Source organism: Lathyrus oleraceus, chromosome 1, assembly GCF_024323335.1.
Source record: "Lathyrus oleraceus cultivar Zhongwan6 chromosome 1, CAAS_Psat_ZW6_1.0, whole genome shotgun sequence".
Classification (NCBI taxonomy): domain Eukaryota; kingdom Viridiplantae; phylum Streptophyta; class Magnoliopsida; order Fabales; family Fabaceae; genus Lathyrus; species Lathyrus oleraceus.
This window is the reverse complement of record NC_066579.1, coordinates 313,840,072-313,853,405: the sequence shown is the minus strand read 5'-3', so window position 1 is coordinate 313,853,405 and position 13,334 is coordinate 313,840,072.

The following is a 13,334-nucleotide window of genomic DNA, read 5'->3' as shown; positions in this document are numbered from 1 at the left end:
ACAACAAGGCTAACTTTCAAATGCACGAATAATATGGCTGAGTACGAAGCCTGTATTATGGGATTGGAACAATGCATTGATCTGAGGATCAAGCACCTCGATGTGTATGGTGATTCGGCCCTCGTTGTCAATCAGATCAAGGGAGAGTGGGAGACGAATCAACCCAGTCTCATTCCGTACAGAGATTATGCGAGGAGGATTTCAACGTTCTTTACAGAAGTTGACTTTCATCATATTCCTCGGGAGGATAATCGGATGGCGGATGCTCTTGCTACGCTTGCTTCAATGATTGTGGTCAAATATTGGAATGAAGTTCCCAATATCACCGTGATGCGCTTGGATATACCAGCTTACGTGTTTGCAGTTGAAGAAGTCAATGATGACAAGCCTTGGTATTTTGATATCAAGAATTTCCTCCAGAACCAGGTTTACCCGCCTGGGGCATCTGTGAAAGATAGGAAAACTTTGAGAAGGTTGTCAGGCAGTTTCTACCTCAGCGGTGAAGTGCTGTATAAGAGAAATGTTGACATAGTTTTGCTCAGATGCGTGGATAGACACGAAGCAAACCTGTTGATGACTGAGGTCCATGAGGGTTCATTTGGTACTCATTCCAATGGACTTGCCATGGCTAGAAAGATGCTGAGAGCAGGCTACTATTGGCTGACAATGGAGTCTGACTGCTGCAAATATGTGAAAAGATGCCACAAATGTCAGATTTATGCGGACAAGATTCATATCCCTCCGACACTTCTGAATGTGATTTCATCACCATGGCCTTTCTCTATGTGGGGAATCGACATGATCGGCATGATTGAACCGAAAGCGTCCAACGGACACAGGTTTATTCTCGTAGCAATTGATTACTTCACCAGATGGGTTGAAGCCGCGTCGTATGCGAATGTGACCAGGCAGGTGGTCGTGAAGTTTATTAAGAATCAACTGATTTGCCGTTATGGTGTGCCAGATAAGATCATTACTGACAATAGATCTAATCTGAATAATAAGATGATGGAAGAGTTGTGCGCTGAGTTCAAGATTGCACACCATAATTCCTCTCCCTACAGACCCAAGATGAATGGGGCTGTTGAAGCTGCTAATAAGAACATCAAGAAAATTATCCAGAAGATGACAGTCACGTACAAAGATTGGCATGAGATGCTGCCATTTGCTTTGCATGGATATCGTACATCTGTCCGCACTTCAACAGGGGCAACCCCTTTTTCTCTTGTTTACGGCATGGAGGCTGTTCTCCCAATAGAGGTGGAGATCCCATCAATGAGAGTATTGATGGAGGCCAAGTTGACTGATGCTGAATGGATTCAGAGTCGTTATGACCAACTGAATTTGATTGAAGAGAAGCGATTGACTGCCATGTGTCATGGTCAGTTATATCAGCAGAGAATGAAGAAAGCATTCGATAAGAAGGTCAAGCCTCGTGTGTTCCGAGAAGGTGACCTCGTGCTCAAGAAAGTCTTGTATTTCGCGCCCGATTCCAGGGGCAAGTGGACTCCAAACTATGAAGGTCCATATGTTGTCAAGAGAGCCTTTTCAGGCGGTGCTTTGATGCTTATAACAATGGATGGGGAGGATTTCGCTCGTCCTGTGAATTCAGGTGCAGTCAAGAAATACTTTGCCTAAAAAGAAAAGCAGAATAGCTCGCTAAGTTGAAAACCCGAAAGGGCGGCTTAGGCAAAAATGAGCGTCTCGGTGGGTAACCCGAAAGGGCGATCCAGGCAAAAATTAGAGACATGAAAAAAAAAGAGTATTTGCATCCCGCTAGATTGAGTACCTCACCCTGGGGCAATCTAGGCAAAAATTAGGGATTTGGCAAGTAACTGCATCCTGACAAGACTTTCTGTTTCACAACCGTCTTTTCGTCAGAGATTCTCGCTCAATCGTCATCAACTGAAGCTTTAAATACATCGGATTCAAATTGGTAGAGAAATGATCATTATGTTCAATGTAGCCCTCTTCCAATATATATCACCGATTTCGAATTTGTACAGATCTATGGAGTCTTGCCATTTGCAGGCTACCATTCCATCAAATAAATTTGAGCTTTTATCCAATTATTTGCACTCTTATTTGTTTCAATTCAACAAATGTTTTGCATGTTTTAATTGATAAAATGTCATTGTTTTAAACAAACAAATTTTTTCATAAAAATTGTTTTTAAACAAAGTGAACATTCACAATGATAAAAAGATACTTAAGAATTCTCAGTGCTCTCCCAAGGGTGGCATGATTTCCAACAGGGTAGGACATTTGTTCATATTCCTGGCATGGATGTATCCTCTTTCTCCAGATTGTTGTTGGGGTTGTTCCCCAAGCAGAGCTTCTGTTGAGTTTTGTGTTCCCAAAGCAGAGTGCTTGTTGAAGACTTCAATTCTCCTCTTCAGCAATATTCTCTCCCCAGCATGGTTGCTTTCCTTGTGGAAGATTCGATAGTTGATGGGTTGACATCCCGGTACTTCGTCACTCTCCTCAGTGTAGTCGCCACCGGAGTTGTTGGTATGATGTACTTCGTCTATGCTATCTCTCCCGATCAGGGTGCTTGTTGAGGTTTATACCTCACTTCCCTTCAGCAGAGCAGTGATTCTCTCCTCCTCAGCAGTTGTGGTTTCCTTTTGTGAAGGTTCAGTATTTGGTGGTTGATCCCCAGCTTTCCTTCTCTTCTTCAGATAAATCTCCAGTAGATTTGTAGCATGGTGGATTGTATCTGTGATGATCTTCCCCTGCAGAGATTTGGTGATTTCCTGATGCTTTTGATCCCCAGTAGAGTGGCTTGCGTGCAGAATCTGCTTGTGTGATCTTTTCTCCCTCAGTGGGTTGTTCCCCAATGGAGTCGCTGACAGTATCCCCAGTAGAGTTGCTTGTGCAGCCAGATTCTACTTGGGTGGTCTGTTTTTGTAGAAGTTCTTGCCTGTGCAGTGAACTCATGTTTCCCAGCTGAGACTGGTGATCCCCTGCAGAAATCTCGTGATTTCTCCACTTCCCCAACAGAGTTGCTTTGGTGGCAGTTTCTGCCTGTTGTGAACTTCTGTTCACCAGTTGGGTTGATTGATGATCCATCACTCAGAGATTTTGTGATTTCTTTGATATCTCTGGTTTTTCCCCGCAAATCTGTGTTTTTCAGCATTCAGATCTCCAGCAGTTTGGCTTTCCAGTTGGATTTCTTGGATTTTCCTCTGGAAGTGTAGTACCGGGCGTTTGATTCCTGGACCTGTTTGTGTTAGATATGTCTGTTTTGTCAGCATTCATCAAACATAAACCATGCATATTCATGCATATGTTCAACATTAAGATATTCATGTTGCATTTGTTGCCATATATCTTTTGTTTGTTGTCTCCTGCTAATTGGTGATATAGATCTCCCCAGTAGATCTACCCAAGCAGATGTCGGGTGTTTAATCTCTCAATACAGAGTCAGCCCCATAAGCAGAAAGTGTCTGTCTTTTCTTCTGCAGTTCCCCACTGAGATATTCCTCGTGGATGACGGTTGTTTCCGTTTCCTCCCAACACATATATTGGGATGGGTTTCCCTATTGAGTTATATCCTCATTAGGATGAGTCTTGATTTAGTTTGCCTTTTTGGTTTGATCCTGAATTGGCCTTTTTTCAAACTGTCTCTTGTGCTTCCCTGTGGAATAAATGAATAAATTGCCCAGTAACCGGAAATAGTTCATCTTATCCCCAGTGGAGAGTGTGGGCTTCTACCCAGTAACCGGTAGTTATAAGTCCTATTCTTTGTGGTTTTCTACCTAGTAATCGGTAGTTGTAAATCCTATGTATAACCTTTTTTCCCTGTTGTGGAATCTGTGTTTGTGAACTTGTTGTTCCTCAGCAAGAGTATGGTCTTCTACCCAGTAGTCGGTAGTTGTAAATCCTTTTTTCTTGCTCTCCAGCAGAGTTGGTGGTTTTCTACCCAGTAACTGGTAGTTATAAACCCTATTTTGTTTCCCCGTGCGGAATTGTGATCTTTTCGCTCCCCACGCGGAGGTTTTGGTTTTCTACCCTGTATTCGATAGTTGTAAACCCTATTTTTGTATCCCCATCAGAGTTGTGGCCTCTACCCAGTAGCGGGTAGTTATAAGTCCTATCTCTTTTCCCCTAGCCGAGGTAACCTTTGTGGTTCGTTCTGGTTGATGGTGGATTTTTGTGGTTTTCTACCCAGTATTCGGTAGTTGTAAATCATATTGTTGTGGTTTTTCTCCCCAACGGAGTTTGTGCTTCCTGGTGGGATGGATGGATAATTGCTCAGTAACCAGCAATTATTTCGCCTTATCCTCAGCTGAGTCTTTGGTTTTCTACCCAGTAGTCGGTAGTGGTAAACCTCTTGTTTCCTCAGCCAGAGTCTTTGGTCTTCTACCCAGTATTCGGTAGTTGTAAATCCTTTGTTCTCCCCTTTGCAGAGTTAACCTTGTTGTTCATCCTAACCGATGATGGTTACTCTTTGAGGTTATCCTCATCCAGTATTTGATGTTGATATTCCCTCTCTTCTGGGCATTTGCTCTGAGTAAGCAATTGTTTCCCCAGCAAGTTTTTGTGGATAATTGTCGTATGCTAGCAATTTTATCCTCAGTGGGTCCTTTCACCGTATGCCAGTGATATGTTCCCCGGATCATTGATTTTTTATCAATGCATCCCTAGTGAGTCTTCTTTCATTTACCCTTTTGTTGGTAATGTTTGTTGCTCCCTTTGATCGGTCATCATTATATACCTAGTTTGGTATCCCGATGCCTTTCTTTTCGGATGATTTTTCCTTTATTAACCCAGTAACCGGTATCCCTGGTGTTCCTTCCTTTCTGCTCCCTATTATGACCTTGGTCCCCTGTGGAGTCAGATTTTCCTAAGTTGTTGTACCTTTTTCAGGTCTTTCTCAGAGGTTTGGTTGATTGATATCTCTCACCCTTATACCGGTCTTAGATATTCTTTCTTCCTGAGCTTGCTGTTCTTTCACCCAGTAACCGGTGTTTAGATCACATATCTCTTTGAGCTTGTTACCCAGTGTAACACCCCAAAATTTGCCCTCCTCATTCATGCATTCATTTCATATTGCATTTCATAATGTCAATCAGAATTAGATCCGAAAAAAAAAATGAAAAAATAAAACGAATTTTTTTTTTAATTTTTTACAAAAAAAATAAATAAATAAAAATAATAATAAAAAAATAAATAAAATATAATAAAAAATTTTGGACTTGGGTCTCTCTCATTTGAGCCCACAAAACCATGAAATTCAGTCTATAAATACCAAGGCTTCACTTGAGAAAAAGGAAGAGAAGCAAAATACTCTGAGGTTTCCTTGGAACAAAACCCTGGACAAAACCTGAAGAGAAACCTGACAGAGAACTCAGAGCAGCCTCCAAACCCTGAAGGGCCTCACGGGTGCAACTCAATTTCAATCAAGCTCTCCAATCAGGTTTGCCCTATTCCCATTATTTTACGCCTTCAATTTGAATGTTCTAAATGTGTGATGTATTATGAATGGGTGAAACCTATGCCTTGAATGTTTAATCACATGATTTCTGAAATGTATGCCACAGGGTTTGAGGTTTCTGAAACCATACTGTTGTCCATGAAAAAAATGCTTATCGTGTTTCACTAACCCTTTTGTTGAGTTTTTGTGAGGGCTCACAGACTCTTGCAGAGATGGTTTGCGTGGTTTTCCCACTTTATTTGTGGGATACCCCCTGGAGGTTTATTCCGATTACCTGTACTAACTTACTTTCTTGGATGATGCCAGCCTGAGGGATCTCTGGGTTTCTTATTTCTATAATTGCCGTTACTCCGGATCTTTATCCGTGGGGTAGATATCTTCATCCCTTTTTTTACCTTTTTCCGCATTTTTATTGCTTTCCTAGCTGGAAGACCTCGATAGGAGGCAATGTTTTGTGTTTACCTTAAGATACATGTTTTGTGTTTTGTGTTCGTATCCCTGCAGGTAGCGCGGTTCCTTCGTCAAGGACTGCCTTTTTGCCCTTGAGCATCCCAAACCCTAAAACCCAAAGCAACACGTTAACTCCTTCTACTACAGGCGAGTAAGTCTCCAAAGGTCGAGCATCCGGTAGATTGCGTAGTGACGTCGTTCGTCCAAAACCCAATCCACAACCCCGTAGTTAGCCGAACTACGTTTTGCTCTGATTCTCATTCCAGATGAGATACGTAGGCATAAGACGTGATGTCTTAGCGAGCACACATCCCCCCAACCCATAGGTCAGCCGAGCTACGAAGACTCTGATTCTCATATTCAGATGAGATACGTATGCAGTGGATGCGACATCCGCGCGAGTCATTTTCATTTAACCCTTTTTTTCTTTTTTTTGGCAAACAGCACAAGATAAACCCACACCCTTTAGACAAGAACTACAAAAGTGGATCCCGTAGAGTACTACGGATGTGTAAGGGTGCTAATACCTTCCCTTCGCATAACCGACTCCCGAACCCAAGATTTGGTTGCAAGACCCCGTCTTGTCCTTTCCTTTTTCAGGTTTACTTCGAGCGTTTCCTTTCCCTCCTTTGGGATGAATAACGCACGGTGGCGACTCTTCTGTCATTTTCTTTCGCCGGTTGTTTTTTCGCGCACTGTATTTTTCAGGTTGCGACAGCTGGCGACTCTGCTGGGGATTAAGAAGTTGACCTCTTGCTGGTCCATCTTCCCTAAGCGAGTCCCTCCTAGCTTTTGTGATTTCTTGTTTATTGGGTGTTCATGCTTTTGTACATTTATTTACTTACTTGCTTGCATTCATCTGCTGTATCTGTTGGAGCTGTTATTTGTTTGTTGGGATGGGATGTTCTACGAGAGATAAGCCCATTACCCAGGCTTGAGGGTACACACAGGTTTTAGAGTGGATGATCATGAGGCTTGCGTGGCATGTTGCTACGTTAAGTCGTTCGTGAAGAACCACACCCAGACGAGGTTTCTTTTGGATATATTATGTCCTACGGATGTTCCGTAAAGACATGATGTTCCTCTAGAAATCGTCGACTCTGGTGACCATTTCCCGAGAACTCAGTCGAGGCCTCTCCTCCGAGACGTGATTATGTTAGCTCTGGTGGGCGCATTCTCGCTGCTCAATCCGAGGACCCCGAGACTGGGAACTTGCTTTAGGATGTCCTGTTGAGGGGAGTCAGTGGAGGTCTTTTATCCCGTAATAATGCCAAACCTTCAGTGGTAAACGTATTATTTGCGACTGAAGGGCTGAAGCTGACAAACTTCTGTTCTTAGAACCTACCAGTGAGGGGCGGGCTAAATTCAGGAAACCTTAACCTCCAACCAACCCGGTTTTCTGGAGCAAAGCCTTGATCTTGTATTATATTCCTTAGTGAATTTCTCTCCAGGCAGTGCAACCTGACAGATGTTCAAGCAGATCCGTCAATTCCGATTGACATGCCTTTGCATTGCATAACATCATCTGCATATTTACATCCAACATCTCATGCTTATTCATTTGCAGGGTATTCCCTTTCAAAACGGGGGTGCCTTAAAACTGAACAAGCAGTGCATCGCATACCATGCATATTAACCCTTGTCTGTTTTGCAGGTGTCACCACAGTGTTTAATGTTTGTTCCCTGTATCAGGCAGTTATTGGTCCCAAGCGAGTTCACAGATACCCGACAAAGGAAAACCGTCCACGACTAGCAATTGACCAAGTACAGAAAGAGCTGGCTGATATGCGTGAAAGGATGGATCAGTTCATGACATTGATGACTGGTATGGCAGCAGGCCAAGAAAAGCTGAGGGAATTGGTTGAGCAACCGAGACCCGATCCGGAGGTGGAGATACCAAATGCTGAGGGAAACCCTGGTAACCCTGGGAACGCTGATAACCCTGGGAACACTGTGAACGCGGGTAACGCAAATGCTGAAGGAAACCCGGGTAATGTTGGCAACACAGGAAATGTTGGGAATGGTATTGGCGGAAGGTACAATGTGAATCAAGGAATTCGGATTAATGGGCACCCCGTTAATGAAGATTGTCAGTATGATCAATTTTCTTTGCACGACGAGGCCCTCGAGACCACTCGCCGTATGGATGAGCTTGCTGAGAAGCTCAAATCTTTGGAGTCTCAAAATTCCTTAGGCTTTGATGTCACAAATCTTGGTCTGGTTCAGGGAGTAAAGATTCCTCACAAGTTCAAACCCCCTACTTTTGAGAAATACAATGGGCTTCTTGCCCACGCACTCATCTCCAATCTTATCTGGGAAGGTTGGGAGCTCACACGGAAGATGAAAAGCTGTGGATGTACTATTTTGAAGATAGTCTAACTGGAGCTTCTCGTGAATGGTATTCTCATTTGTCTCGTACTACCATCAAGAGCTGGAAAGACTTGGCAGAGGCTTTTGTCAAGCAATATCAATACAACTTGGACATGGCTCAAAATCGGACCTTGTTGCAAGGTATGTCTCAGACTGCCAAGGAAACCTTTAGAGAGTATGCTCAGCGTTGGAGACAGATTGCTGCGTCCGTCCAACCCCCTATGTCTGAAAGGGAGATGGCGGACATGTTCATGAACACTCTTCAAGGCAATTATATTGAGAGATTGGCTGCTTGCCCGTCAATCAGCTTTGCAGAGATAGTAATTGCTGGAGAAAGAATCGAGAGTCTGTTGAAGATGGGCCGAATTCAAGACAATAGTGCTTCCAACTCATCAGGTCCCAAGAGACCGTTTGCTGGTAACGGTCAGCGAAGAAAAGAAGGCGAGACAAGCGCTGTGTATGCCGGCAAAGGCAGGGGTAGAGGACGCCCTAATTATTATCAAGATCAAGTGGCCGCAGTCACTATTCCAACACCTGTTCCTCAACCGCAATATCATCCGCAACAACAACCCAGGTACAACAATCAACAACAAGGAGGTAATCCGGGTCAGCAGAGACACTATCAACAACGTCCAAGGCAGACAGACCAGGTCATCGAGCCAATCCCAATGCCTTATTCAGTATTACTTCCCAAGCTGATTGACATGAATCTGGTTACATTGAGAACTCTGGCCCCACCAATCGATCCCAATAATTTGCCTAGAGGTTATGATGTCAACGCCAGATGTGCTTTTCACTCCAACGCACCTGGCTATACTACAGATAATTGCAAGGCTCTCCAGTTAAAGGTACAAGATTTGAGAGATGCCCAGGCTATCAATTTTGCTCCGGTGCCTAATGTTATCCAGAACCCGATGCCGGCTCACGGCGGGCAGAGGATTAATGCTGTTGATAGTGGGGAAACTTTGAATTTGGTTTCTGATGTGACTAAGGTGAAGACTTCGCTATCGGTGGTTAAAGACCGACTTCTGAAAGGACAGATTTTCCCGGGCTGTGGGGAAGAATGCAGAAATTGTCAAGCTGCCGAAAACGGATGTGACAGTTTGAGAAGGGGTATTCAGCAACTGATAGATGAAGGTTGTCTTCAGTTCGATCAGGCCCGTCCAGTGAAGAATGATGTATCAACGGTGACGTTTTATTTCACTCCTGAAGAAATATATGTTCCCGAGAGACTCGCTCCGACAACAATATATTTCCCAGAAAGTACAGAACCAGCAGCGGTGAACATCGAAAGTTCAGCACCAGTTGCAATTTACTCTGACAGCCCTCAACCAACTTTGGTTGGTCCGATCACCATCACAATACCAGGACCCGTTCCGTATGAGAAAGACAGTGCTATCCCGTGGCACTATGGGGCTGATATCTACTGCCAGGGGCAGAAAGTTAACGAAGAAGACATTGACATTGGTGGCTCCGCTGTAGACAATGTTGGAGGGGTTGGTGGCTTCACTCGCAGTGGACGCCTATTTGCACCATCAACATTACGCGCGAATGCTGAAGCCGAGGCAGCTGCCAAGGCTAAAGGGAAACAGGTATCCACCGAAGAGGTTACCACCGAGGAAGCTCCTCCTAAGACCGCATTCGAGAAGGAAGTGGATGAGTTTATGAGGATTATCAAGAAAAGTGACTACAAGGTAGTCGACCAGCTAAATCAGACACCCTCAAAGATCTCCATTCTCTCACTATTGTTGTGCTCTGAGGCGCACAGAGCAGCCTTGTTGAAAGTACTGAATATGGCCTATGTTCCACCGGAGATAACTGTTAACCAGTTGGAGTCGGTAGTTTCCAATGTAAACGCTAGCCGGGGGCTAGGTTTCACCGATAATGACCTGACACCTGAGGGCAGGAATCACAACAAAGCCTTGCATATCACAATGGAGTGCAAAGGGGTGGTGCTTTCCCATGTTTTGGTTGATACAGGCTCTTCTCTGAATGTTCTTCCAAAGAAAGCCTTAACGAAGTTGGATTGCGATGACACCATCCTGAGGTCAAGTAACTTAGTTGTGAGGGCTTTTGATGGCTCTAAGAGAGCTGTCTTTGGCGAAGTTGAGTTGCCAGTTAAGATTGGACCGCAGGTGTTCAAGAGCACCTTTTATGTGATGGATATCCAGCCTGCCTACAGCTGTCTGCTAGGTCGGCCTTGGATTCATGTTGCCGGTGCTGTTATTTCTACCCTCCACCAGAAGTTCAAATATGAACTAGAAGGTCAGTTCGTCACTGTCTGTGGTGAAGAGGATATTTTTGTTAGCCACCTGTCTACATTTAAGTATGTAGAGATGGATGGCGAGACGCATGAGATGCTGTGTCAGGGCTTCGAAACTACAAACATCAATGAGGTCGCGCCCGAAGTTGTCTTTTCACCTGAGTTTGAGAAGGTCGGGACTTCTATCTCTTCATACAAGCAAGCTGTCGAAGTGGTTAAAGCTGGTAATGCCCAAGGCTGGGGCAAATTTGTGGAGCCAGTCATCAAAGAAGACAAGTTTGGATTGGGGTATGCTCCGGGATCTCAGAAGAATGAAGCCGGTACTTTCTCCAGCGGGGGTTTGGTTTCTCCCCACGTCGTCAATGCTGCAAATGAAGACAAGGCTGACAGCGACTGTGACTTAGATAGCTGGATTCGCCCGTGTGTCCCGGGAGAAAAGCTCGACAATTGGTCGTCTGAAAAACCGTTCGGGTTACTCTACTGAAAGAGTGATTTTTATTGTTTTCCTTTATTACATGCATAATAAAGTCTTACACTTTGCCCAAGGTGTAACGGCTCATTTGTAGGGCCATCCATTTAGTTACATTTCGCAATTATTTTTATCATCAATAAAAGACGGCTTTTGCAAACAGTTTTGTGTTCTCTTTCTTTCAGTTTTTTTTACTTTTACAAAAAAAAAAATGGCAATACTTCTTTTTTTCGTTTTTTCTTTCTTTCCAAAAAAAAATCTCTCATTCTAAGGTAAAGCATGATCCTCCATCATGCAGAGCCGACCACTCGGATCTCACTGCTAACGACACTGCTATGGCCAAGTATGACTTCGACAATCCTATCTATCAAGCCGAAGAAGGGGCTGAGGAAGATTGTGAATTGCCTGAAGGGTTAGCCAGATTGTTGAAACAGGAGGACCGAGCTATTACACCTTATCAGGAGGTGGTTGAGACCATCAACGTTGGTACCGAAGACGACAAGAAAGAGATCAAGATCGGGGCCAGTCTACAGGCCGAGAGGAAAGACCGTTGATCATGTACTTGACTGTGTTAGAAAGGTCAATGGGTTGTGTGCTCGGTCAGCATGACGAGTCAGGTCGAAAAGAGCATGCAATATACTACCTTAGCAAAAGTTTACCGACTGTGAACAAAGATACTCATTGCTCGAGAAAACTTGCCGCGCTTTGGCATGGGCTGCTCGCCGACTAAGACAGTATATGTTGACTCACACGACTTTATTGATATCAAAAATGGATCCAGTCAAGTATATTTTTGAAAGGCCATCACTTACCGAAAAGGCTACTAGGTGACAAATGATACTGACAGAGTATGACATCCAATACACTTCACAAAAAGCCATCAAGGGAAGTGTCTTGTCAGACTATCTTGCAGAGCAACCGATTGATGATTATCAACCTATGAGGTTTGACTTTCCTGATGAGGACATCATGTTTCTCAAATCGAAAGATTGAGAGGAACCACTCCCGGAGGAGGGGCCTGACCCTGAATCCAAATGGGTTATGATGTTTGATGGGGCGGTCCACGTCAATGGTCGCGGAGTTGGTATAGTGTTGATCACACCGGAAGGGGGTTCATATGCCATTTGGTGCCAGAGTAACTTTTCCCTGCACCAACAATGAAGCCGAATACGAAGCTTGTATCCTAAGACTTGAGGAAGCCGTCAATATACAGATTAAAACCCTGGATGTATACGGGGATTCAGCTTTGGTCATCAATCAAACCAACGGGAAATGGTGCTATGCTGGAACTACGTACCCAGAACTGACGTATCTCGGTCAAAGACGAATGAAGAAAGCATTTGGTTAGAAAGTGCGCCCTCGGGGGTATCAAGTCGGTGAATTGATACTCAAAAGATTTCTTCCTCCCAACACAGATCACAGGGGCGAATGGACACCGAACTAGGAGGGTCCGCACGTGGTTAAAAGGATTTTCTATGGCGGAGCTTTGACGCTAACAACCATGGAGGGCGAAGGATTCCCGTCCCCTATTAACTCAGACGCAGTTAAAAAATACTTCGCATAAAATAGACCCGCTGGACAGTAAAAAGAATAGTCCAGGCAAAAAAGGGGCATCCTGACGAACAAAAAAAAAGAATAAAGAGGTTCGGGCAAAAATTAGGGATATAAAAAAAAAAAAAAAAGAATACACCCGGTGAGTCGAAAACCCAAAAGGGCGGCTCAGGCAAAAATGGGTATCCCGGTGGATTGAAAACCCGAAAAGGGGGCGATCCAGGCAAAAGTTAGGGAATAAGCGAATGACTGTGATCTGAGTTCATCAGTGTTATATCACCGTTTCATTCAATCCGGCAATCTTCGAAGGTTAAAGATCGACTAATCATCCACTTCAGAAAGCAAGATGAGCAGAGCGTCTTGAGGACATACGAGCCATAGCAGAGTCGAAACTCGGTGGGACCCCGTTTCCACATTGCCATTAGGATAGTTCTCTTTTTATAGCGATCACCTCTTTTCAGGGATCAGCTTCCTGATACCCTCGCCTATTCCTGGCACAAATTTTCTCCCCATTAAGAGTCGAATAATTCAGTTAAAGAGCCTCTTTATTTTTCATTTATCAGTTTGTTTGCAAAAATGTCCGAATTTTTGATAAAACATATTGCATATGAACATAATGGTAGCTTTTGCAGATGATTTGCACAGGAAAACATTTAAAATTGCTTTGAATGTGCTTAATCCCGAACGGTGAATTCAAACCGAGTAATTCCCCCAAGGCATACGTGTATTTTTGGTTGCAGGTCACAGGAACCGGATGCCAAGTCATGAATCCTCATCCCCAAGCGGTTGAC